Source organism: Acomys russatus, chromosome 15 (genome assembly GCF_903995435.1).
Source record: "Acomys russatus chromosome 15, mAcoRus1.1, whole genome shotgun sequence".
Taxonomy (NCBI): Eukaryota; Metazoa; Chordata; class Mammalia; order Rodentia; family Muridae; genus Acomys; species Acomys russatus.
In genome coordinates this window covers 44,571,677-44,595,384 of record NC_067151.1, presented here as the reverse complement: position 1 = coordinate 44,595,384, position 23,708 = coordinate 44,571,677, and the positions used below count along the sequence as shown (strand labels likewise).

General features: G+C 43.9%; 1 protein-coding gene and 1 pseudogene across 1 annotated transcript in view; one reads left to right on the top strand and one right to left on the bottom strand.

Moving 5' to 3' along the window:
• Nucleotides 1–23,708, bottom strand: part of Ppm1l (protein phosphatase, Mg2+/Mn2+ dependent 1L) — a 241,413-nt gene that overhangs the window by 98,304 nt on the left and 119,401 nt on the right. The gene's annotated exons all lie outside the window — the stretch shown is intronic.
• LOC127199590 (NEDD8-activating enzyme E1 catalytic subunit-like) overlaps nt 23,470–23,708 on the top strand; it is a 61,531-nt pseudogene continuing 61,292 nt past the window's right edge.

Here is a 23,708-nt window from a genome sequence, read left to right as displayed (position 1 = left end):
GTCCTCAACCTGCAGCACCCATCGGAATCACCTGTGGGATGACCGTTCTGCCCTACCTAAAACTTACTTAATTTTCATCTCAAGGACCTCTGAAACACCACAGCCCTCCCTTTTGCCAACCAGAAGCTACCTTCCTACCAGTGTCCTGAGGATGCGAATGCCAGTGCAGCTGGTCAGGGAACCACACTAGGAGAATTTGGGTTTAGAGCACTGGGCACCACGAAGCCTCCAGGCTTTATGCCAGAGGCAGGCGTGGAGTACACAATCAGCTATGAAACAAATTCTGATCTGTCCATGATCACCCACTTTTCCCTAGAGAGCAAACATTTTTTTTGTCAATTAACTAGAAAATATTAAATTTTAATGATCTAGGGATCCTTTCATTACGTAGTGAAAGCAAGGTCCAGTTTCCCTATACACTCTGTGCGTAAGTTTAATAAGATTGATTAGGTTTTTGCGGGCAGCCTCTCTCTCGTCTACACTTTCATTGACTTAGAAGGCTCTGAGAGTAAAGGTGTTTGGTGCCAAATCTGTCAACCTAAGTTCTATCCCTGATCCCATGCCCTCTTTGGCCTCTTTTGGCCACATATGGCACCAGGCACATATGTGATACACATGCAGGCAAATATACCCATAATTTCTTTTTAAAAATGGAAAGAATATTAACTTTTTGGTCCCAAGCCCTAGAGGAGAACTGAAGACTACTTACACTACTTGGTTAAACTGACAAGTACCAAGTAGTCTCCTAAGTAGTTTATATTCATAGACAGTTGCCACCATCAACTTTAATCAGATAGCTTCTCTTTCCAGGAACAGTGGTGAACACGGAAACTCACGGCTGTATGAGGTGCTGAGAATAAATGACAGATGAGTGTCAGCACGAAACAAGATATTCATACCATCCCCTCCAAGGCTTGGGGGAATGTTTCGGAAGACAGGGTAGAAAGAACAGCCGATAAAGCAAAGGGCACGAAATGCCATCTCCTAGACAAGGCGCAGTCACTGCTACCATGAGCTCACAAGTGGCTACAGATGCCTCAACTGGGGCTGCACAAGAATGTGCCCACTGACAGCGGGGCGTGGATAGGGGCGGGGCTCTGGGATCTTAACTCTCACCATTCAACTGCTTGATATGGATAGATTCTGGGAGGGGAGGATCCTTGTCCTCAGTTGTGTACCTACTGGGGACCCCACCAGGCTCCAGTAGGATGGCTCAGTGGCTAACATCCCTTGCTGCAAGGCCTGTTAACCTGAGTAGTAAATGTCTGGAAGGCCAGGTAGGTCAGAAGTGGGTCCTAGTTCTGCCAGGTTCTATCTGGCACTGGGGCCAGTGGTTTACTCCTCTACCTCCCCCCCCCCTTCTCGCTTATTAATGGGAAAGGTATCATCCACTAAGTAGGTTTGCAAAATAAAACCCCAAGCACAGAATCTATACTTTAGTGCAAGATCAAGGGAGCGTATTTATAAATACTGCAAAGTCAGATGAGTAAGGAAAAGGGCCTGAGATCACTAGAGTAGAAAATTGTGGGCATGGGGAGCCCAACAAACAGCATATGCTGGTTCTGGCCCATTGTTTGATATAACCTGGAGCAAGTTAATTAATGTCTCCACACCTGCAACCCTGAAAACTTGGTAAGTTAGAAATGGGGAGTGCTGCCTCACAGAGTCCAGTACACAGTAAGTGTGCACAGACAGTGGCTAACAGCACCCCCTCTGCCTCACAGATAGTGGCTAACAGCACCCCCCTTCACAGATAGTGGCTAACAGCACCCCCCTTCACAGACAGTGGCTAACAGCACCCCCCTTCACAGATAGTGGCTAACAGCACCCCCCTTCACAGATAGTGGCTAACAGCACCCCCCTTCACAGATAGTGGCTAACAGCACCCCCCTTCACAGATAGTGGCTAACAGCACCTCCCTTCACAGATAGTGGCTAACAGCACCCCCCTTCACAGATAGTGGCTAACAGCACCCCCCCTTCACAGATAGTGGCTAACAGCACCCCACCCCACCCCCCACCCCTGCCTCTGTTTCACAGATAGTGGCTAACAGCACCTCCCACCCCTCCCACCCCATCACCCACTCTCCCACCTCACTTCAGATGCAGGTCTTCAGGAGGTCTGCTGAGGTGGGAGCCGGACACGGAAGTACACAACTGTAATCCTAGGTCTTCCTGGCCTACACAGCAAGCAATTTCACCTGGGCTGTACTGACAGCAAGTTATCGACATGGTAAGGTGAGCTCTCAGAGAAATCAGGATGAGATTGTGGCCTGGCAGGGGGCAGGGTAATTGAAGCCTCACAATTAATAAGCAGCACCTCCCCATCAGGCTTTCTTTCTGGATAATTCATTTTAAAATCCTATTCATGAGGTAAGATCATTAAAACCTGACACCAGGGGAATCACTAAGAAAGCTCTAAGCAGGTCTCACTTCTCGCTAATATAAATTAAATTCCTCAAGTGATGCACGGCTCTCCAGCTGACACTGTTGGTGTTGATTGGCTTCCCCTCTGACCTCCAAACAGCAGCTATGAATAAGCTACTATCTTGGTTTTGACTCTGCACCTTCCTTCAAGAATAACCCACCTTGCCTTCTTTATTTTTCACAGTGGCACTCATTTAACGGTGCTCACATCACTGTGCATTTCATGCTTGAGATCATGTGCGATTGATTCTACACTGTAAAAGAGGAGTAGGTGTGAAGGGAATCTCAGTTCTGGGATGTTATTCTCCACTGAGGATTTTTGGTCCTCCACTAAATAAAACAGGTGACTCGTTATTCTTCCTCACACGGTTCTCAAACACGACGCATTATGTCAGATGTGTGCTCTCTCTATAGTAAAACACCACTGCTAGCCCATCTGGCGGGCAGTGATGGGTTGCATTCAAGGGAGAATGGGTTCTTGCCCAGGGAGTGGCTGAATAGAGTCGGGACACGGGATACTGTTATCTGGAGGTGTGTATGGTTGCTCAAATCTGTCATCTCAGCACTCGGGAGGCTGAGGAAGAAAGATTGCTGTGACTCTGAGGCCAGCCTAGAATACAACAAAAGGGGAAAATGAAAACATGAATATTCACCAGGTATAGCACAGACTGGCGTGTTCAGCATTGCCCTTTCTCTGCGCCCAGCCCTCACTCTGTCTAAATACCACAGTGCTATTCAGGCAGATGAGTTTTCATCAAGCACAGAGCCTTACAATCAGGGTATTTTTTGAGATCGCTAACCTAATGTGGATATTTCACATAAGAGAAATTAGATCTACAGAAGTCATTTGCTTGAAGCTTTACTCTTGTTGCCTGTCGAAGGCTATGCTAGCATTCAGAGTTCTTGGTCTCTTTGCCCCAATTCATTACATCAGGCGGGGAGGCCAGCTCATACGAACCATCTCAGCTATAGTAGTATATGGGGAGGGAGATTGACAGAAGCCTCAGAAAAGTAAAGGGGACCATCTAGTCAGACTTGAGGGATACTGCCAGCATCTGAGGATATAGTCAGACTTGAGGGATACTGCCAGCATCTGAGGATATATGTTCACAATAAAAGGGATGGCAGCCACTTCCTGTAACCTGACTAGAAACCACTTTTTTTTTTAATAAAAGATGTTCACAGTCGAAGAGGATGCACATCAGACCTGCACTTAGAGGAACACTCGAAGCTTAAGGCACAGCAGGGAGTGAAGCACTTCTTCCAAGTCATCACAGACCCACCCGGTCCTCTAAAGCCCTTGGATGGACTTCTTTAGTCTATCAAGGTCCTAAGGAGGGATCTCCACGGTGTCAGCCTGAATTAGCACTGTCAAAATTTCTACTTCCTGAAGTAGAAGCTTATGGAGGCAGTCTTTCTCCCTCCCCCCTCCCCCTCCCCCCTTCCCCCCTCCCCCAGAAGCAGAATTGTTCCTTTAATCATAACACCTACAGAACTGCAATTTCTTTGAGGGAGTAGTGACTCTGTGTGTGTGTGTGTGTGTGTGTGTGTGTGTGTGTGTGTGTGTATGGCTTAGGTGGTTTTTTTTTTGTTTGTTTGTTTTTTAGGGTGAGAAGGGGACATTGGAGATGGGAGATTCTACTGGCAAGGCAGTTCCCCTGAAGCCTCAGTGCGGTCCATACCAACTTCTACAGGTATTGCCAGTCTGTAATGGAAAGTTTTGGTTTCTTTGTAGACTCAGTTGTGTTATGTCAATATGTTTTTGTTTTAATCTCAAGTGTGGGATCTGAGTTTGAGCTTTAGGCTGTCCGTACCCGTTAACTATCTCGTGCCAGGTGTGGCTTTTGCCAGCTGGTAAGGCCTTCCTCCTGCAGCACAGAGAGGGGTCTGGTCTAGGGCTCTGAGGAAATAAATAAGAGCTTAGAGACAGCGTGCTGTGTGGTATGCACTGTTTGTGTGTGGTGCATAGCAGTTTGAAGAGATGAGAGACAGATGGTGTGACTGTTTGGAGCAGGCAGAGAGGAACATTTCGTGGAGCAGTGGCTTGGAGGAGACTGCCGGCTGTGTCTGCTGTTGATGGAGATTGGTAGAGCCCCAAAGACCCTTTGACCCTAAACAGCCGAGAGAAAGTAAAGGGGCCCCCTTTCCCCACTAACCTTCTCTCTCCTATATAGGGTTGGGAGGTTGAGGCCTAAACACTCCAAATGAAGGAGAGGTTTTTTTTTTTTTTAAAAACGAGTGCTACACCAGTCAAATCAACGTTCCTTCCTGGAGCTTCTCAGTCACCTGGGGCTTTTAGGTCATTAACCCTTCATTCCAGACCCCAAAGACAGATAAAAAGAAGCAGGGCTATGAATTCTCTCATTGGCTACTTCCTGAAGACTAGGGACGATGGAAGAGGGCTAGGCTCCATCACCAGTGTCTAAGGGGGCATGAGTCAGGTTGTCTTCACAAATCAGGAGGGTTTTAACTCGATCAGCCGCAGTGGATCATGTGATTGCCATCATGAACTGGCTGTCTTGCTCTCCTGGAGAAACTTTTGGAAAACCATTAGACAGAGGGCTGAAGTGTGTAAGATAAGACTGCAGATTAGGGGGCCTGGTATGGAACCTAGTCGGGATAGCCACTGTCCTAATGTTGACCTGATGCCAGCAGTGATTTTGTCCAGGAGGAATCTCTTTTAAAATTTTTGTTTTGTTTTGTTTTGTTTTCTGAGACAGCTTTGGCTGTCCAGGACTTGCTTAGACCAGGCTGGCCTCGAACTCACAGAGCTCCACCTGCCTCTGCCGCCCCAGTGCTGGGATTAAAGAGATGCACCATCACGCCTGGCTAAACTAATTTTTTTTTAATTTTATTTATTTATTTATTTATTTATTTTGGTTTTTGGTTTTTTGAGACAGGGCTTCTCTGTGTAGCCTTGGCTGTCCTGGACTCGCTTTGTAGACCAGGCCAGCTTCGTACTCACAGCAATCCACCAGCCTCTGCCTCCCAAGTGCTGGGATTAAAGGCGTGCGCCACCTTAAAAGGCAGGTTAGCAACGTAGTTATGAGGATAATTGGAGGAACTGGGTGATCAAGGAGGGAGGCAGAAGCCCATCCAGAGGAGGAGCTTGCCATTGAGTTTAGGTTTCTCATTCAGATCTCAAATCAGCTTGGTTTGTAGGTGCCCTTGAGGAGGGCACAGGTCCCACCCACCTCAGCAGGAGTCAGGAGGTCTAGTCCTCTTTAATTTTGGAATGCTGCCACAGCCAAAGAACCGAATTGATCGTGAAGGAGGTTAAACTGATCTGAAATTTCTCCAGGGTTTTCTAAGAGTTGGTGAGACAGAGAGGTTAGTCGATGCAATGAAGTCCTCAGTCCCACGGTTTTAGTTCTGAGTCCCGAAAAGATGCCCAGCGAGGCAAGAAGAGCGATGAGCTGAATGGCACATCAGTCCCCTCTACTTCTGTCAACCAAGAAAAGGTCAACCCAACTGCTTTAGGGGGCTGGCAGGAGGGGGGGTAGCATGCGCAGAGTCTCTTGACTGCTTTGAGCTGACAAAAGGGGTGATGTAGAAAGGGCAGCAGGTGGAGAGCCTCAGAGGAGGGACCGTCTAAGGAAGGGGCCATGATAAAGCTCAAGACATAGCAAAGATCCCAAAGATAAGGCAGCCTTTGATGTCAGACGCATATTGGGGGTGCAGTGTGAGGGAAGCAACACCTGGAATGTACCAGAGCTGAACAGTTAGGACCATTATAATTCCTGCTGAGAGTGTAGTTAAGGGAATGGTTTGGCCCTAATTGGAGGAAGAGAACAGGCAAGAAAAGCATCTAAAGAATTCTTGGCAGGGGCCGGGCGGTGGTGGCACACGCCTTTAATCCCAGCACATGAGAGGCAGAGGCAGGTGGACCACTGTGAGTTCGAGGACAGCCAGGGATGTTATACAGAGAAACCCTGTCTCCAAAAACCTTAAAAAAAAAAAAAAAAAAAAAAAAAAAAGAATCCTTTTGTCATAGGGCTTTGTCATAGGTATTAGAGAGAGTGAGAATCTCTGTCACTGTTGTCAATTACAAGACATAAGAGCACTGGTCTGGGAGAAGAGTGCAAGACAGCTTTTACTGGCCAGCATCAATTCAGAACCGGCCGTTGGGTCTTCTCTACCACAAGCTATGTGGGAAACACTAAGAAATGAAGCTAATGAGGAAAAAAAAATTAACATCATAATTAACATATTTTGTTTAGTAAGGTGAAATGTAGTTGTACAAAAGGCTGGACCACAACATATCAAAGTCTGATAATGTTGTAATTCAATTACAGTAATAATTTTGAAAGCCTGTATCATGGTACCTGCTTACAACTCCAGAGCCAGGACACGTCTAGGGCTCGCTGGCCAGCTGGTCTACCTACTTGGCAAGAATCAAGCCAATGAGAGGCACTGCCTCTAACAAAAGGTGAACAGCACCTGAAGAGTGGCTCTTGAGTTGACTTTGGGCCTGCACATGCAGTTGCAGACGTGTGTGCAGACATGTACCTAACATATACACAGGCAATCCCACACACATTTACCTAGTCATATATACAGAGCTGTACACACACACACACACACACACACACACACACACACACACACACACTCTGTATGTACATGAACTCCGACACAATCTCCCTCACTCTGGTAGTCATGATACTTTTGAATCATGTCTCATTGATTTGACACGCAAAGCTTTTTTTTTTAAAGAAACTGCTAAAGCAATGTGGTTTTTTGTTTGTTTGTTTGTTTTGTTTTTGTTTTTAATGTATGAGTGCTCAATTTGCATGTACACCTGCAGGCCAGAAGAGGGCATCAGATCCCAGTATAGATGGTTGTGAGCCACCATGCGGTTGCTGGGAACTGAAACTCTGGAAGAGAGGACAGTGCTCTTAGCTGATGAACCATCTCTCCAGCCCCAAAGCTGTTTTGGTTTTTTTGTTTTCTTTTCTTTCTTTCTTCTTTCTCTTTCTTTTTTCTTTCTTTCTTTCTTTCTTTCTCCCTTTCTTTCTTTCCTTCTTTCTTTTTTTAAATTCTGAAGTTTGAACCCCAAATCTTGAATATACTCAAGCTGGCTCTGTCCCCCAAGCATGCTCAGAACACCTTCGCTTCAGATTACAACCCTGATAATTACAAATAACAAGTGACATAAGATCTGCAGTGTAACAAATCAAACCCAGGGAAACAAAGCCACTGGAGTGCTCTTGATAAAGAATCAAACCGTATCGCTCTCTTGTCTAGAGAACTGATCCTAGTTTCTTGGAAATTGTTTTGTGAGGAACAGAAGACTGTCAAAACATAGCTGTGTATTTTAAGAGAATATTATAGAACAAACTGGGGCTGTTATTAACCTCGTAGCCTTTTTATTAGCCTCATCTTTCTGGGTATGAGAGAAATGAAATACAAATAAAGTACTTTCCTTGCATTTTGCTGACCCAAGGGAAAAAGTCTTTATTTAAATTACAGCTCATTTCATTGCTGTAGTATTGAATATTAGAAATTGATTGTCCCTATTTCTTTTGTAATAACTTCACTAAATTTGGAGGAGGCTTTTTCTTTTCTGGAAATGAGAAGTAATAGGTTTATGAAAGTGAGCTCTGTTTTTATTGTAGCTACAATTTTAAATAAAGCATTTGACTATAATTATAGTACTAAGAACATTTATTTATCTTCTTTTAAAGGTATGTTATGTACTTCAGTATATGTATGTGTATCCCTTGCATGCAGGTGCCCAAAGAGGCCAAAACAGAAGTTGTGAGCAATTTTAATCAGCTTACTATGGGGTGCTGGGAACCACACCTCTATGAGAGCAGCAAATGTCTTCCAGCCCCTGTAAAATTTTGGAGAGGTAACTGCTAACAACATTTGACCAACTTAACTGGATGTTTCAAGTCATAAAACATTTCACCTTTGTCATCACTAGTAGATAGCTGTAGGTCAGGGTGATATTATTTTTAATGTCCTTATTTAAAAAAAAAATACCCAAAGAATCAAAAGGTCCTAAATAAAACTAAGTACTCCTTTGTAAATCTCTAATGCTGTGAACATCACACTTTAAGACACAGAGGGCTAAGTCTTATTTCCACTCTGTCATTCAGGAGGCCATTTCAGAAGTATGAAGAATTACCCAAACGAAAGCCATCGTAATGGAGTGCTTTGGGCTGGGTTTCCAGTGGTAAAGAAAACTCCAGAGCAGGCAATGGGCAGTACATGTAATCCTCATAGCTGAGCAGGACAGTCCATAAAACAGTCTAGGGCAAAATCCTTTTCTTCCCCAAGATACAGTTTAATAAAAAGGCATCAGAAAAACAAGATGGAAGACATGTAAAAGACTAAAAAGAAGAGACACAACAATAAGTTAATAAATTCTTATGACATGAAGCAATGACTCACAAGAATCTTCAGTGGTAAAAATCATTAGATTTACCCTTCAATATTGATGATGCCCAGGTATGAAAAAAAAAAAAAAATGCTGAAGGCAAGCTCATTATTAAGTGTATTTTTTATACTTGCAAAAAAGAAATCCAAAAGCGTATACTTACCAAAACAGGCAAAGCAAACACACTTGTGGGTGCTAAAGGTGTTAATGTCTGCAGGTGTCCAGAACAGAAGAACAAGTGAGGGCTGGGCTTGCAGACCCCTCAGCTCAGCTCCACTACTAACTGCGGCTCTGATCCTGAGTCCCAAGGAGTGATGAGGAGCCTTGCCCACTTTCTAATCTCACAATGGAAGTGAACCTTTCTCCCCTAAACTTAGAGAGATCTATTAATTCTCAAGGTAGAGGCCACACAGAGGCAACTCAAAAGACTGCAAGCGCCACTCTTCTGGCAGAGGAGAGACGAAAACCCACACTCTTGAACATCTGCAGACAGTGCTAGGTCAAGCCTCAAGAAACCAGGATATAAAGCCAACACCTTACAAATCACATTTGGGGATGGGCGGTGGCTCACACTTTTAATCCCAGCAAGGGGAGGCAGAGACAGTCAGATCTCTGTGAACTTGAGGCCAGCCTGGTTTACAGAGCAGTTGCAGGATATTCAGGGCTACACAGAGAGACCCTGTCTCAAAAAAAACCAAAACCAAAAACAAAACAAATAAACAAACAAAGCAAAAGCCAACTCACATTTTGGTTTTGGCCTTTCACAGCATATTTACATTTTTTCCCTCTGTAAGCCCTGGGGCCATATGTAAAATGAATAATTAAGTTACAACAACAGTAAGAAAGAAACTAACAAAAGGCCCCAAACTAGTCTAAATTAATATTTGTGTACATGGCTGATAAGATGGTTTGGCAGGTAAAAATGTCTGTTGCCAATCTTGAAGATCTGAGTTCGATTCCACAGACCTACATGGTTAAAGAGAACCAACTCCTACAAGCTGTCCCTCTGATCTCCACTACCACACCGTGACATGTGAACACCCAGACATATCACACATATTCAAATTAAATGTTTACAAAAATCTGTTAATAACTAGCCATAGCTCCTCGTTTTTGCTCTGAGAATTTAATTATAAAAGCAAATTATGGGCTGGAGAGATGGCTCAGCGCTTAAGAATGCTGAGCTATTCCAGACGCCCAGGGCTCAATTCCCTGCATCCATATGGCAGCTCACAACAGTGTGTAACTCCAGGATCTAAAAGCAAATTATACAACTTACTCAACATAGTCTTTAAGTCTAGTAGAATTAAAAATAATTTTATTACATTTCTTTTTAATGTATACATTTATATTATTACACATAAATAAAACAAACTACATAGAGCAGGAAGAACTATCAGACAACCAGGAATTATATAAATGTTACATTCATAGTGATTTGGCTATTTGTATTTGGCAACCTTGAAGTAAACATCGTTCCTATCCTGTTGGGTCTAAATTTCTGAATGAAGATCAGTATCTATCATATCTCATCTCTATTAACTTAAAATATCTATCTTGATCTAAAAACATCTTAGCCCCTGACCTACTAAGCTTAATTGTAAGACTAAACTATCTGGTCTTCAACCCCATCAGAGACTTGAGAAGGAATAAAACTTAAATGCCTGAGTGAACCAAAAGTGAGGGTTAGCAGCTTTCAAAATGAAAACAAACAAACAAACAAACCAGACTGAGACAGTTTGCTGTCTGAACAGTCACCCAAAACTCTCTATAACGTTGGAGCATCATCTTCAATCATCTGGCCCAATATATCTGAGAGACATATTTGTGAGGCAGGACCTATTGAGGACTTGCTTATCCTGTCTTGGCAGAGTTCGGCCGTCGACTCTACCTGAATCTAAGCTTGCCTGTTTTTAGGCAGAATTCTGTCTGTGGCAGAAATGAGGACCTTTTGCCCAGTGGCTGGTTTGCCACATTTGAAGCCATAAGAGGTCCTTTGATGCTCATCATCTTCTTTATCTAGTAGATTTTTATTTTGTTTTGTTTTAAATAGCAGTGAAGGCTGAAAGTGATTTAGAAACTTAGAAGGTCAAGTTTCTGCTCTGGGGCCACAGATCAATTTAACTGGGCCATGGAGGAGGGGTAACCTTGGCCTTTTTGATTTAGGTTCTCTGATAGAAAAGCAGCAAGGACTTTCACCTTCAGAGTTTGACATGTAGAGATTGGTTTGTGGAATCAGGAAAATGACAGATGAGACCTAACAGCAAATTCTGTTTGCTCATGTCCCAGGGACATAATTGAACAAAAATGCTGAATGAGCAGCTCCAGAGCCTAGCAGAAGGAAAGGCCCTCTCTGGGCGCTACTTGAGGTAGATGTTTTAACAGCCTATCCACACTCCTGGAGGCATTTCCCTACACTGACTCTGTCTTCTACAGAGATATAATATTTGTCTATCTCAAAACTAAGGGAAGATGTTATTTCCAATAGGAAGTACATGGATCTTGATGAGAGGGAAGCAAGCTCAGAATATTCTGAGGTCCTTGGCCAGGAAATTAGGACGCCTTGCTTCTGAGAGTTACCACAGTCAGCCTTCTCTATCTAAGATACTATGATGCTAATTTAATGTGCAAAAGTTGGATAAAACCTATTTTTATGGCAGTAACATAAAGGCATACATACAATAAACACATGAGCTACAGCTGTATCTATCAGAAAACCAGAAAAACAAAACCCAAACACTCAACTTTTAAAATAGAAAAACAGTTATATCTAAGCCAGGTGTGGTGGTGCACATCTTTAATCCCAGCCCTTGGGAGGCAGAGACAGGAGGATCCCTGAGTTCAAGGCCAGCCTGGTCTACAGAGTGAGTTCCAGGACAGCCAGGGCAAACCTTGCCCCCACAAGCCAAAAGAGAAAATGGGAAAGAAATAATAGTTATGTCTAAAACAATAATGATTTCTACCCTTTCCTATGAACTGCAGGAATTCAATGACTAATTGCAATCATCTTGTACCCCTAGACAAGCTGATGTGGAAAAATGTGACTTTTATCTTGCCTCTGGCCCCTTAAGGGTTGAGTCTGAGAAACACATACACAGTGAAACATACTATTAGTCACACAGCAGATCATGCCTAACCCTAAGCCAAAGGACAAAAATCTATAACCTACTTTCTCTCGGCTGACAGGTTTGTGTGCACTTTTTTCTTCACAGATTTTTATAAAATCTTTTCTTAACAAAAATTTAGTCATTAGGGAACAGGCGAGTAGACGTTTATTAAACTGTTCATACAACTGATTTAAAAAAAAAAAAAAAAAGGATTTCTAACAACTTAGGTCAGGCCAGCAAAGGGGTTGGGACAGGAAGTAGGAGGCTGGAGAAGGGCAGAGGAGGGCTCCTGGCAACCCTGAAGCCCACCAGAATCATCAAGGGGCCTACATTATTCCTCCCCTCCCCCACCCACTTACCGGATGATGCAAAGGGAAAAGGAAAGAGAGGAGCAGACCAACACCTTGGTCGTGGGAAGAGAGTGTCCTTGGGGAGGTGTGAATCTGCACTCTGGAAACTGAAGTCCAGAAATCTCAGGAAATGCCATACACTGAATTGCCCTCTGTGAGACTGAACATTATTTCTTAGCTCAATAAACTTGCGGGGGTGGGGCTGGGGGGGGGACACGGTTAAGAAAAGATACTTGGTTTTTACTTGATTGATGGTATAAAAATCTTATCTATTATGCTTTCTTTCAACAATACTTCAGAAACCCTACTATATTTATGAAAGTGGCCCTACTCCACTGTATAGAGGCTCTGTGCTTGATTAAACCCCTGGAAGCAGGACCTGACCGACCACATGGATCAACTCAACCAGTCAGCTCGCAGTTGTTTCCTGGGGAATGGCTTCACAGTGATCAGTGAATGCATCAGTCACAGAAGAGTCCCTGCCAACAATGTCCTCAGCTCCCCGAGGTCCCTCCCATACCACACGGACAGAGCTCAAACATCTGGTTAACCTCTACTGTCTAGGGAGAAATGAGGCCACCTGTCCTGTCTTAAAATCTTTCCAATCCTCATTCCTTTGTAGTAGCCTGTAGCCACTACAACTCAAAGAGCCCAGGTTCCAGGAGAGCGCTGAGTTCAGCCTGCTACATTTGTAGACTACAGCGTCATGTTGTCATGCCAACGAGTAAGGCATCCACTCCTTCCTTGTCCTACCTGAAGTTGTTACCCGCTACGGAGATCCCAGTGGTGAAGTCTAATTAATCATACACACCTCCCCCATGCTGAACTGCTAGCTTTTCTATGAAGCCTCTTAGTTGTCTAGAAACTTCCGGGTTTCTCCCTCCCTCAAAACACCCACTTCCATGTCTCCTTAGACAACAGTCACTCTTCTTCCATCACTACTGCTCTTCCAACTGCGTCCTTCATTTGTGCTGTAAATTCTTGAGGGATCTCAATTGCGTCTGAATTCCTCTATGTAGATGAATAAATTGAGGCTTTAGGAAGAAGAACAACATGTCTGGGGTCAAATTATAGCAAGTGGCAATGTTGGGAGTCACACTAGATCGGACTAACTCTAGACACAGGCTTGTCCCTTCCCCTAACCTCTATATCCCTGAACCTTTCTTTAAACAGCAAGGTAGCAGTTCCCACGGAGGGGGGGGGGTGTTTGGTGGGGAGGGGAAGAAGGAACACAGCACACCACCTATTGGAGGTGGGAAATATAAAAGTTCTGTTATTCTACTGACAGGCCACCATTCCTCAAAACATACTCTGGGGAACAATAGCAACACCACATGCAACTGAGTTTGGAGCTTATTTTTTAAAATTTGGTTAAGACTTATTGAATTGGGGATGTAACTCAGTTGGCAGCGCACGTGCCTAGCATGTACAAAGCCCTGGGTTTGACGCCTCCCCCCCCCCCCGCCCGGCACGTTATACGCCAGGCAGGGTAGGAGGCATCTGTACTCCCAAGTTAGGAGGTGAAAGCTAAAAGATCACAACTCCTGGTCATCCTTGTCTTTGCAGCAAGTTCAAGTCCAGCTTGGGAATACATAAAAGCCTGTCTCAAAAAAAAATATTTTTTTTTTTTTTAATGGGAAAGGAAAGTAAACTTGAAAAAGTTAAACAGATACTGCCAGCTTTATTCAGGACTCATGAGATCATTTAACACGCATTGTACAGCAATGCATATAGCTGTGCGTGTACACACTTCACATTTTAAAAGGCATAGAAAATTAACACACCTTGTTCCATATCATGAAATGCATCTATCCTTTGTGAATTGCAGCCAATTCAGTAGAAGAGTATCCTATAAAAAGGAGGGGGTTTTTTGATCGTTTATATTTTTAGTTTTTGAAATATTTTCTTGGATTTTAGTATTTTTTATATATTTTTTCATATACCTTTATATTATTATATATATATATATGAAATAAACCACATACAGCAAGAAGAACCGTGAAACAATCAGGAATTATATTAATGTTACATTTCATAGTGTTTTGGCTGTTTGTATTTGGCAGCCTTGAAGAAAACATTTTCCTATCTTGGTGAGTCTAAAAAGGAGTTTTAACACTAGCATTTCCCAGGATAACACGCCATGGAAAAACCCTTTGTTTACTGCCAGCATCTCTCTCCCGGTCAATCCCCCGCATCCCTTCTGCTACCTTGCTTGTGGCGGTGCCTAAATATAACTACCAAAATGCACGGAACTTGTCAAATGCTTGCCCTTTGTTTTATGTAAACCATAACTTAATAAAGTTGATCAAAATTCTAATGCATGCATTTACATGAAGTCCCAAGCCAAATGCTCTACGATTTAAAGAATTAAGAATTAAGAATTGGAGCCAGCAGCAGCCTACTCTGTGCCAGCACATGAGTGATTGCGTGCTGCAGCCCACACAGTGTCTGACATTTAATGAGGAAGTCACGGGAAAGTGGATGTGTTTCGCACCATGATTAATATAGGATCACTATATTTAGTTTCTATGAACATTTCCCTTTCTCTTTCCCCATCCCTGAGCCCTGCTGAGGACATGGTATAAATCTGAAAGCTAAAAATCACAAAGTTTTGATGAATGAAACAGATGAGAACAGGACAGACTCTTCTAGGACAAAATGAACTTCTCTTCCCCGTTGCCATTTTTAAACTAGTTGTAGTTATTTAAAGTAGAGTAAAATGGCATACGTAACCTCTGGGGGCGGCAGTGGGGTGAGCTGGAGGGTAGCAGTGATGTCGCCTCTTCATATACCCACTTTATCAACAGTAGATAGAACCATGTTCCTTCCCGGAGAGGCATGTTCAAACCCAACTGCTATAGTTATGGATGAGCATATGTGTTGTGGCCATATTTGGAAATTAGGTACCAGGAGATGTAATTCAGTAGCACAGGTCATGGAAGATGGCGGTGGAGCTACCTACAGCAGCCCTAGGAAAGTAATACAATGTATACAGTGTAACTACACACCTATTCAAAAAGCAATCAAATCAAACAAAACAGGTTCTGCTTTTTTAAAAAAATTACAGTTTAATAACTCCCTTGAACCTATGAGATAAATATGCATGGGTTTTCCTCAATGCTTCACCTGTCCCTTCATTTGTTCATCCATTCAGGCTCAACTAAGGGTCTACTCAGTGCTGATGCAGTAGCCCAGGCTAGACTCTTTAGAGTCCATGTCAGACACTTTCTGTCCTTTAGGATAATGTGTACACTAGGGAAAAACAAAACAAAGAAAACCAAAACTTCCTGGGAAAGAGCTGATAGAAATCAATACTGAATGCCTAAGTCCTGGGAATGAAGATCAAGTGATCTTTGGCCTTGTGGTAGATGACCTTTGTCCTTCCCTTAACTCAAAGGTTAATGATATGGGACTGATGTCTCTCACTTAGTGGGTGTGAGGACACAGATGAGATAAGACACAAACCACAGGAGAGTATGGTCATTAGGGACACACCATGGCTTAAGATTCTACCACAAATACTGAAAATAATAAATGCTTTTTATTGAAAAAGCAATAGGAGCCAGGTGTGGTGGTGCACGCCTTTAATCCCAGCACTTGGGAGGCCGAGGCAGGCGGATCGCTGTGAGTTCGAGGCCAGCCTGGTCTACGGAGTGAGTCTAGGACAGCCAAGGCTACACAGAGAAACCCTATCTTGAAACACAAAAACTAAAAATAAATAAATAAAATAAAATAAAAAATAAAAAGCAATAGGGAATGCCTAAAAGATATGCAATTTCTGCAGTGACTGTGAGAATGAGAACAGGACATGAGTGAGTCACACACGAGGGTTTCCCAGCCTGAGAAGATGAGAAGGACATCTTCAAGTTCTTTGAGAAAATACTACCCCAAAACAGAGCTATGCACAGATCATGCTCAGCACACTCCCTCACGCTGTCCTCTCTCCTAACTTTGTGAATTAACAAGAAAAAAAAGGACACGGGGCTGGAAATGAACAAGGAATGGTAGTGCAGACCCGTGATCCTAACACTTTGCAAGTGGAGGCAGGAGGATCAGAAATTCAAGGTAATCTTTAGCTACATGGCACATCTGGGGAAGCCCAGAAACTTGAGATTCGGGATTAAGACATGGAAGTGGGGGTGGGGGTGGGCCGGGAACAGAACTTAAGTGTCTAGAAATTAACGGTATAATCCAATCATTTCCCTAGCTGAACGACATGAAGGAAGAAAGGAAGGGACTGGGGGAAGTGGGGAAGGAAGGAGGGACAGAGGGAAGGCAGGTGGGCCCTAGGGTTACTGTTGCTATGCTAAAACTCCATTACCAAAGGAAACTTGGGGAGGAAAGGGTTTATTCGGCTTACACTTCCACATCATAATCTATCATCAAAGGAAGTCAGGACAAGAACTCAAACAGGGCAGGAACCTGGAGGCAGGAGCTGATGCAGAAGCCATGAGGAGTGCTGCTCTCCAGCTTGCTTCTCATAGCTTTTGCTCAACCTGCTTTCCCATGGAACCCAGGACCACCAATGAGGGGTGACCCCACCCACAATGGGCTGGGCCCTCCCCCATGAATCACTAATTAAGGAAATGCTTTACAGCCAGATCTTATGGAGACATTTTCTCAACTGAGGCTCCCTCCTCTCAGATGACTCTAGCCTTTGTCAAGTTGACATAAAACTATCTAGGACAGGGAGGAAGAGAGGGGGTGTGCGGGGAGAGAGGAAGAAAGAAGAAAAATGGTAAAAACAAACAAGCAAACAAACAAACAACAACAGTGCCATCTCTTGGAACCAGAGCCTCTTATTAGAAGTAAAACACAACAACAGTAACGATATCACTTGACATGTATCTTCACATTAGAAATAAAAATTGGTTGTCTCACTCCTATAATTTGCAGCATAATAGCACAGTAGTCTTTAATACCTGGCTGTGACTATGCATTTATGTTTGACGACAGAAACATTAACTTACAGCAGCCTATTTTTAAATGCTCCTGAGAAGTGGATAAATAATAAGCTGCTCTTTTTGTTAAGAATTAGATGCAGTCCAGTGCTCAAAAATCAGCATGAAGTAAGAAAGACAAAGACCCACTGTCCCACTATGAAATAACACTGCATTTTACTATAGCCACAACCCTCCTGTCAGTGGGGTTGAAAGGAGATTGGCTATGACTAATTAGGAAAACAGAGAAAGGGGAGACAAGACAAGACCTGAAGCAGGTGGGGCTGGGAGGAATAAGCACAAAGAACAGAAGATGCTGTTTCCCCCCCGACCACCTCCCCACGCCCCCAACCCCGCTCAAAATGCCCAGAGTCAGTCTGACTGAGTCAACAGTTGACATTGGCTCCTTGAGAGTTGGTTGCAGCTAAAAACAGAGACACTTAAGGAGAAAAAAAATTTTTTAACTGCTCAAAAGGGGCATTTGATAGAAACTTTAAATAACATGAATCTAAGTGCAGATTCTGTGCTTTGAAAAAAAAAAAACCCACAAGATACTATTTCCCCAGGAATATGAAATAGTTGGAAGACATTTATATTTGGGAGAAGAACAATTTGGACTATTGCTAATCGAATAGCAGCGAAACCTCCCACTCCACTACAGCAAAACACTATGACAACGCTCCATCCGGAGGGCTGGAAAATGTTGCTGCTGTTACTGCTGTCCAGGCACACATACATCCAATCAGCACAAGTCTCCTGAAAAGCACAAACTAGCCCCTTCCCGGGAAGCTCACTGGCTGAACCCTTCACCTCCAGTCATTCCCGAATAGCTCTCATTCCCCCTTCTTTACTTTAACTGTAATCGGCCATGAATCTGAAAGTCTGCATTTCCTATTTACTTTTGGACATAAATAAAATAACTAAGATACATCATGGAGTGCAGGGATGACTGGAAGGAAGGAGAACAGCAAAAAGGAGAGTATTCAGTCAGAGCAAGAACACTTATTTCCTCTCCATTCAGGGACACACACACACGCGCGCGCGCCTTTTATAGCAAAGGGTACATTTCAGGGGATGCTGCACACAGTTCTGTGAAAATGGGAGCCACACAGAGGAGTGAGGGCTAACTCCAACAGAGAGGCGCTGGCAGGAGCCCCACCTCCGTGCACGCCATCTTCTCTTCCTCTGCTGTGCTCTCTCTTCCTCTCATCCCCACTCCCCTGAGCTCTACTTCCCAAACTGGGGCCACCAAAATAGTATTATCAGGACCGTGTGGGAACTTGTTAGAAATCTAAATAACCTTTAACCCTCAATAATTCAAAATTATGAAAACTTGGGAGGCTGGGTCTTCACAAAAATCCTATGGGACTCTGATCTGAATAACCAGTGTGCTGGAGAACTGTACCCTGTCCATTCATTCTGCCTTTAAATCATATGCCGCTCAAGTTGTTCCTATGCATTTGCATGACTAATACACGTCAGGTTTCCTAGAGGAACAGAATTGAATACACACACACACACACACACACACACACACACACACACACACACACATATATTTTAAGAGTGCCTAGAGTTATGGTCCAGTTAATCCAACAATGGCTGTCTACCAACAGAAAGTCCAAGAAACTAGTAGTTGCTCAGTCCACAAGGCTGGATGTCTCAGCTGGTCCTCAGGATATGCTGGCATCCTCAAAGTCTAGGCTTCACTGATGTCAGTGAAGGAATGGGACTTACCATTGAGAGCAAGGGCAAGCAGGCAAAGACGGAGCAAGCTTCCGTCTTCCATGTCCTTTGTAGATGCTGCCAGCAGAACATGTGGCCTAGATTAAAGGTGGATCTCCTCCCCTCAGAAGATCTAGATTAAAGGCGGGTCTTCACACTTTCAACGATTTATTTAAGAAAAATCCCTCGGGGCTGGAGAGATGGCTCAGAGGTTAAGAGCACTGGCTTTCTTCCGAAGGTCCTGAGTTCAATTCCCAGCAACCACATGGTGGCTCACAACCATCTATAATGAGATCTGATGCCCTCTTCTGGCGGGAGGCACTCATGCAGACAGAGTACTGTATGAATAATAAATAAATAAATCTTGAAAGAAAGAAAGAAAGAAAGAAAGAAAGAAAGAAAGAAAGAAAGAAAGAAAGAAAGAAAGAAAGAAGGAAAGAAAGATCCCTCATGGAGTTCTGGTCGATTCCAGATGTAATCAAGCTGGCAATCAAGAAAAGAGCCATCACAATACATTTCTGACTAATTTATAAGATCCTCGGGGACAAAAACATTATTTTCCCTTTCCTTGTCCTGCATCCAGCAGTCCCTTACCTTCACAGAGCTGAAAAGCAATACGTATATGGACCGTACATTCATAATGACAGGAGCTGGGGAGGGAGCCAGAGCTCTCGCTGTACGTGTGAGACTCTCACCCCCTTGAGATTTCCACTCTCCATAATTAATGATGGCAGAGTGGAAGCCTCTGGTCCTCTAATCTGCTGTCTCTGGGGATCACTAGGAAGAGCCCTTCCCGTCAGGAATGAAACCGCTCAGCTTCGCAATGTGAGTAACCAACTGGAATGCAAAACTTGTAAAAATTATTTCCTCCAAGACCTGGAGAGCTTACATGTGCAGAAGGGGAGAAGGGGCAACATCTCCCTCTCAGAAGAGGTCTCGTGAGAGCTTTCCTTAGTGGCCGCTGTGGTAGGATAGAACCTTGCCAGCTCTTTTAATATGAAATGGCTGCTTGTTCGTTTGTGTGCCTTCTGTTTGTTCCATTCAAGGATTAAAAGCAAGTATTTCCCCTCACAGGAGTGTGCTCACTGTCCTGGAGCAACGTGTAACCAGTTCCAGGTCTGCATTTCCTGTTTGAGGCTTGGTGATACTTCCTGGGGAAGCTATAATCACAGGGATGTGATCTTCAGCGCAGCATAAATAAACCACATGTGTTCGGTTAGCATAGAGCGCAAACACTGTTAAACGAAATGTGCGAAGTTGTTCACAGTATGACTGAAAGATCACCAGGGCCTTTGTGTCCTGAACCTGGTGCTTTAAAAAGAAAAAAAGCGTGTGTGTGTGTGTGTGTGTGTGTGTGTGTGTGTGTGTGTGTGTGTGTCTGCACATGTATAAATGAGGCTCCCCTGTTTTTCCTTGTTGTTGTTGTTTGCTTTTCCAATACATACACCTGCAAGTTTAAAAGTCAATCTGAGAAGAGCCAGGCTCTCCCACATGCATATGGGAAAACGGTAAAGCCCCAGTGAGATAGTACTGAGACATAAAACCTTTTGCGGAGTAAATAGGCCAGGAGGGTGGGGCCTTCATGATACTATTTGTGGTCTTATTACACACACACACACACACACACACACACACACACACACACACACACACACACACATTACAAAAGTTCTCTTTTCCCTTTTCTTTCTCTTCTTCTCTTCAACAGATACACAGACAGAACACGGCCATTGGCATGCCAAGAAGGTCCACACAGGAAGCAGTCATGCGGTATTTGATCCTAGACTTCCTAGCTTCTCCAACTGTGGAAAAGAAATACCACTACCCGTGTATGGCATTATGTTACAGCAGTGCAAGGGGACAAACGCAAGGCTCCAATCCTGAACTTCTCAACAAAGAGCTCTCTAGAACTCTTAGTCCAAATAAATACTTGTTAAAGCTAAGTCTAGTTTGCATGTGCGAACTGAACTACTTGCACGCAGCCCACTTGGACCACAGTGGTGGCCTACGGCAGCAACTGGAGGCCCCTGTCCAATAAATAAAGGTCATTTTCATGAAGCATACATAACTGGAATGCAACAGGAATGTGCTGGACTGGGTAAGATCAGGTGCGTTCCAGAAGGCATGGCAGGGGACAGGGAGCCGTGAGACTGGAAACACACACTAAGGCAAAAGGTTCCTCGGTTCAAACCAATGTCACTCCCCAGCTTGCCATGAGCCTGGAAGTAGGAAAAACTCTAACAATGGCAAATGCTAAATTTCTTTCTGGACTGGTGAGAATGCAGAAGGTTCTCTGTTAGGAATTAAGCTAGCCAAGCAACTTTTAACTGTAAATTTTACAGACCTGTATGAAGACATGTTTATACCCTTAACTCACATGCAAATGATAACTTTCAGGGAGAATAGTGAAATAGAGGTCTCTAAAGCAAAATTAAGATTAAAAAAAAAAAAAAAAGAACAAGCAAGACTTTGTCTTTGAGCAGGTTCCTGCTGAGCTAGAAGTTCTAGAACGCGGCAGTGGTACCTTTCTCTGTGACCAATTAGCAAAACAATGCCTTTCCTCTGGAGTTCTCAGCCTATGATTGCTCGCCTAAATGCAGAAGTCATTCCTGAGCCAAACAAAAACAGCAGTGGCTTTTTCTCACAGCAAGGCTCGGGCTGCTACACTCAAAACCAATATGAAGTCTTTTCTCGTTGCCTTCTGTGTGATGAGCGAGAATGGGACCACACCCTCCCAACACGGACTCCAGCTGCCATAGCTGTGCCCACAGGAGATGCTCTGCATTAAGTGGACTTCTGGTAACTTGATGCAGGGTTGCCAAGTTTTCAGAGGCCCCCGCTGTTTGCTAGGAAATCAATTCATCTAAATAAAAGATTCAGAGGTGCCACACAGAGGAATAATACAGCGTCGTCAATAATGTGCAGAGCATTTTTGGAGACCAGCTCTGGTGAGCGGCAAAGAGAGGTTGAATTCTCCTTACGGTGTATTCGCCACTGTTCTGCTGTAAATCATCTACGCTCATGGGATGAGGCTTGGTGCACATACAGAACACGGAGGTAATCACGGTCTTACTAAGTACGAGGTAATCACGGTCTTACTAAGTACCAATAGGACCTTCCTGTTCTCAATCAACCAGAGGCTGGCAGAGTTCGCCCTCCTTCCACGCTGGGAAGGGTGACAGGGAAAATGCACACATCAGCATATTCAAAACCAGAAGGGCTACATGCTCTTCCCTCAGGTGCCCTCAAACTCTTGTTACTTTAACGAGTCATTTAAATATGAAGCACTGAAGACAAGAACGTTAAACATTCAGCAATCGGTATTAAAATTATTTTGTGTCATCTGGGTACAATGTGAATACTTCCAACAACTTCGGAGCTGGGGATACACGCAGCCAGTGTGAACCCAGGTGAAATGCTCGATAGGTGGGGCGGGTCGCCTGGAATCTCAGCACTTCAATGTGACACCGAGCAAGTTGGCTAGGTAGATGAGCTGTGTCCACGAGAGTTTGATCCAAGAGAGAGGCCCTGCCTCAAAGAGTAAGGGAGAGAGTAATAAAGGAAGATTCTTGATGCAACTCTCAAGTCCCTGCATGCACATGAACACACATGAATCCACTGACACACATGGGAATTGCATACACACATATGTGCATCATATATATATATTTTTTAACACATTTTAATAAAAGAATGCCACCCATAAACAAGTCCTCATAAAACTTAGGTCCGCACACTTTCCCTAACAAGATAAACAATATGCCTTAATAATACTTCAGGACTAGGAATCACGCCAAATGGGAGGTATAGAAAGTATGTTCCTTCTGGTCCAAAGTGAAATGTGTAGAAAGGGGATAGTTTCTGTGAAGAATCCTTTAAAAGAGTGTCAGGAAAGAAGGAAGCAGGGAGAGAGATGCAGAAAGCTCACTCAGGCATTAGGCACACACAGCATGCCCGTTACAAACACACAGACCCAGGACTGACGCTTGGACCTGGATAAGAATCCCAGGCACCAGCTACATTCCCCAGACACACTAACTTTGCAGGGAGCAGAGGAAGCCTTACCACCATGCTAGGCACTATGCTAAGTGTGTGAAGCCCTTCTTGCTGAACACTAGTGCCTGGCACAGAGTTGGACTGGCTGGCCCACGGTCTTGAAGCTGTATGTATGTATGTATACATGAATATATACATGTATGTATACATGAGACACACACACACACACATTCCGCATATTCAGTAGATTTTCCAAAAGTCTAAAAGAAAGTGTCACATATCACATTAAAGGTGTTACCTACTGACTCATTTAAGGGGGAGTAAAATGAATCATTACTACATATATGCACGCACGCGCACGCGTGGGCACACACACACACACACACACACACACACACACACACACACACACACCTTAGGTATTCCAGTTGGAAGAGTCAGAACAGTCATGACTTAGATACGTAATACTGCATCATAACCCCAAGGTGGAATGCGTGGTGAATGGCAAGGAGCTGAGAAGCGAAGGAGAATAGGGAGCTGCTGGCTGAGAAAATGGCTGTTGACAGTGGCTATGGGGACAGCAGAGACTGGGGAGGCCACTGGAACCAAGAAAAGATGTTCCTTGAGTGTGGGACCCTATCTATCCCAATTTCATTCATTCATTCTTTCTTTCTTTTTTTCCAAGACAGGGTTTCTCTTTGTAGCCATGGCTGTCCTAGACTCCCTTTCTAGACCAAACTGGCCTCAGACTCACAGAGATCTGCCTGCCTCTGCCTCCT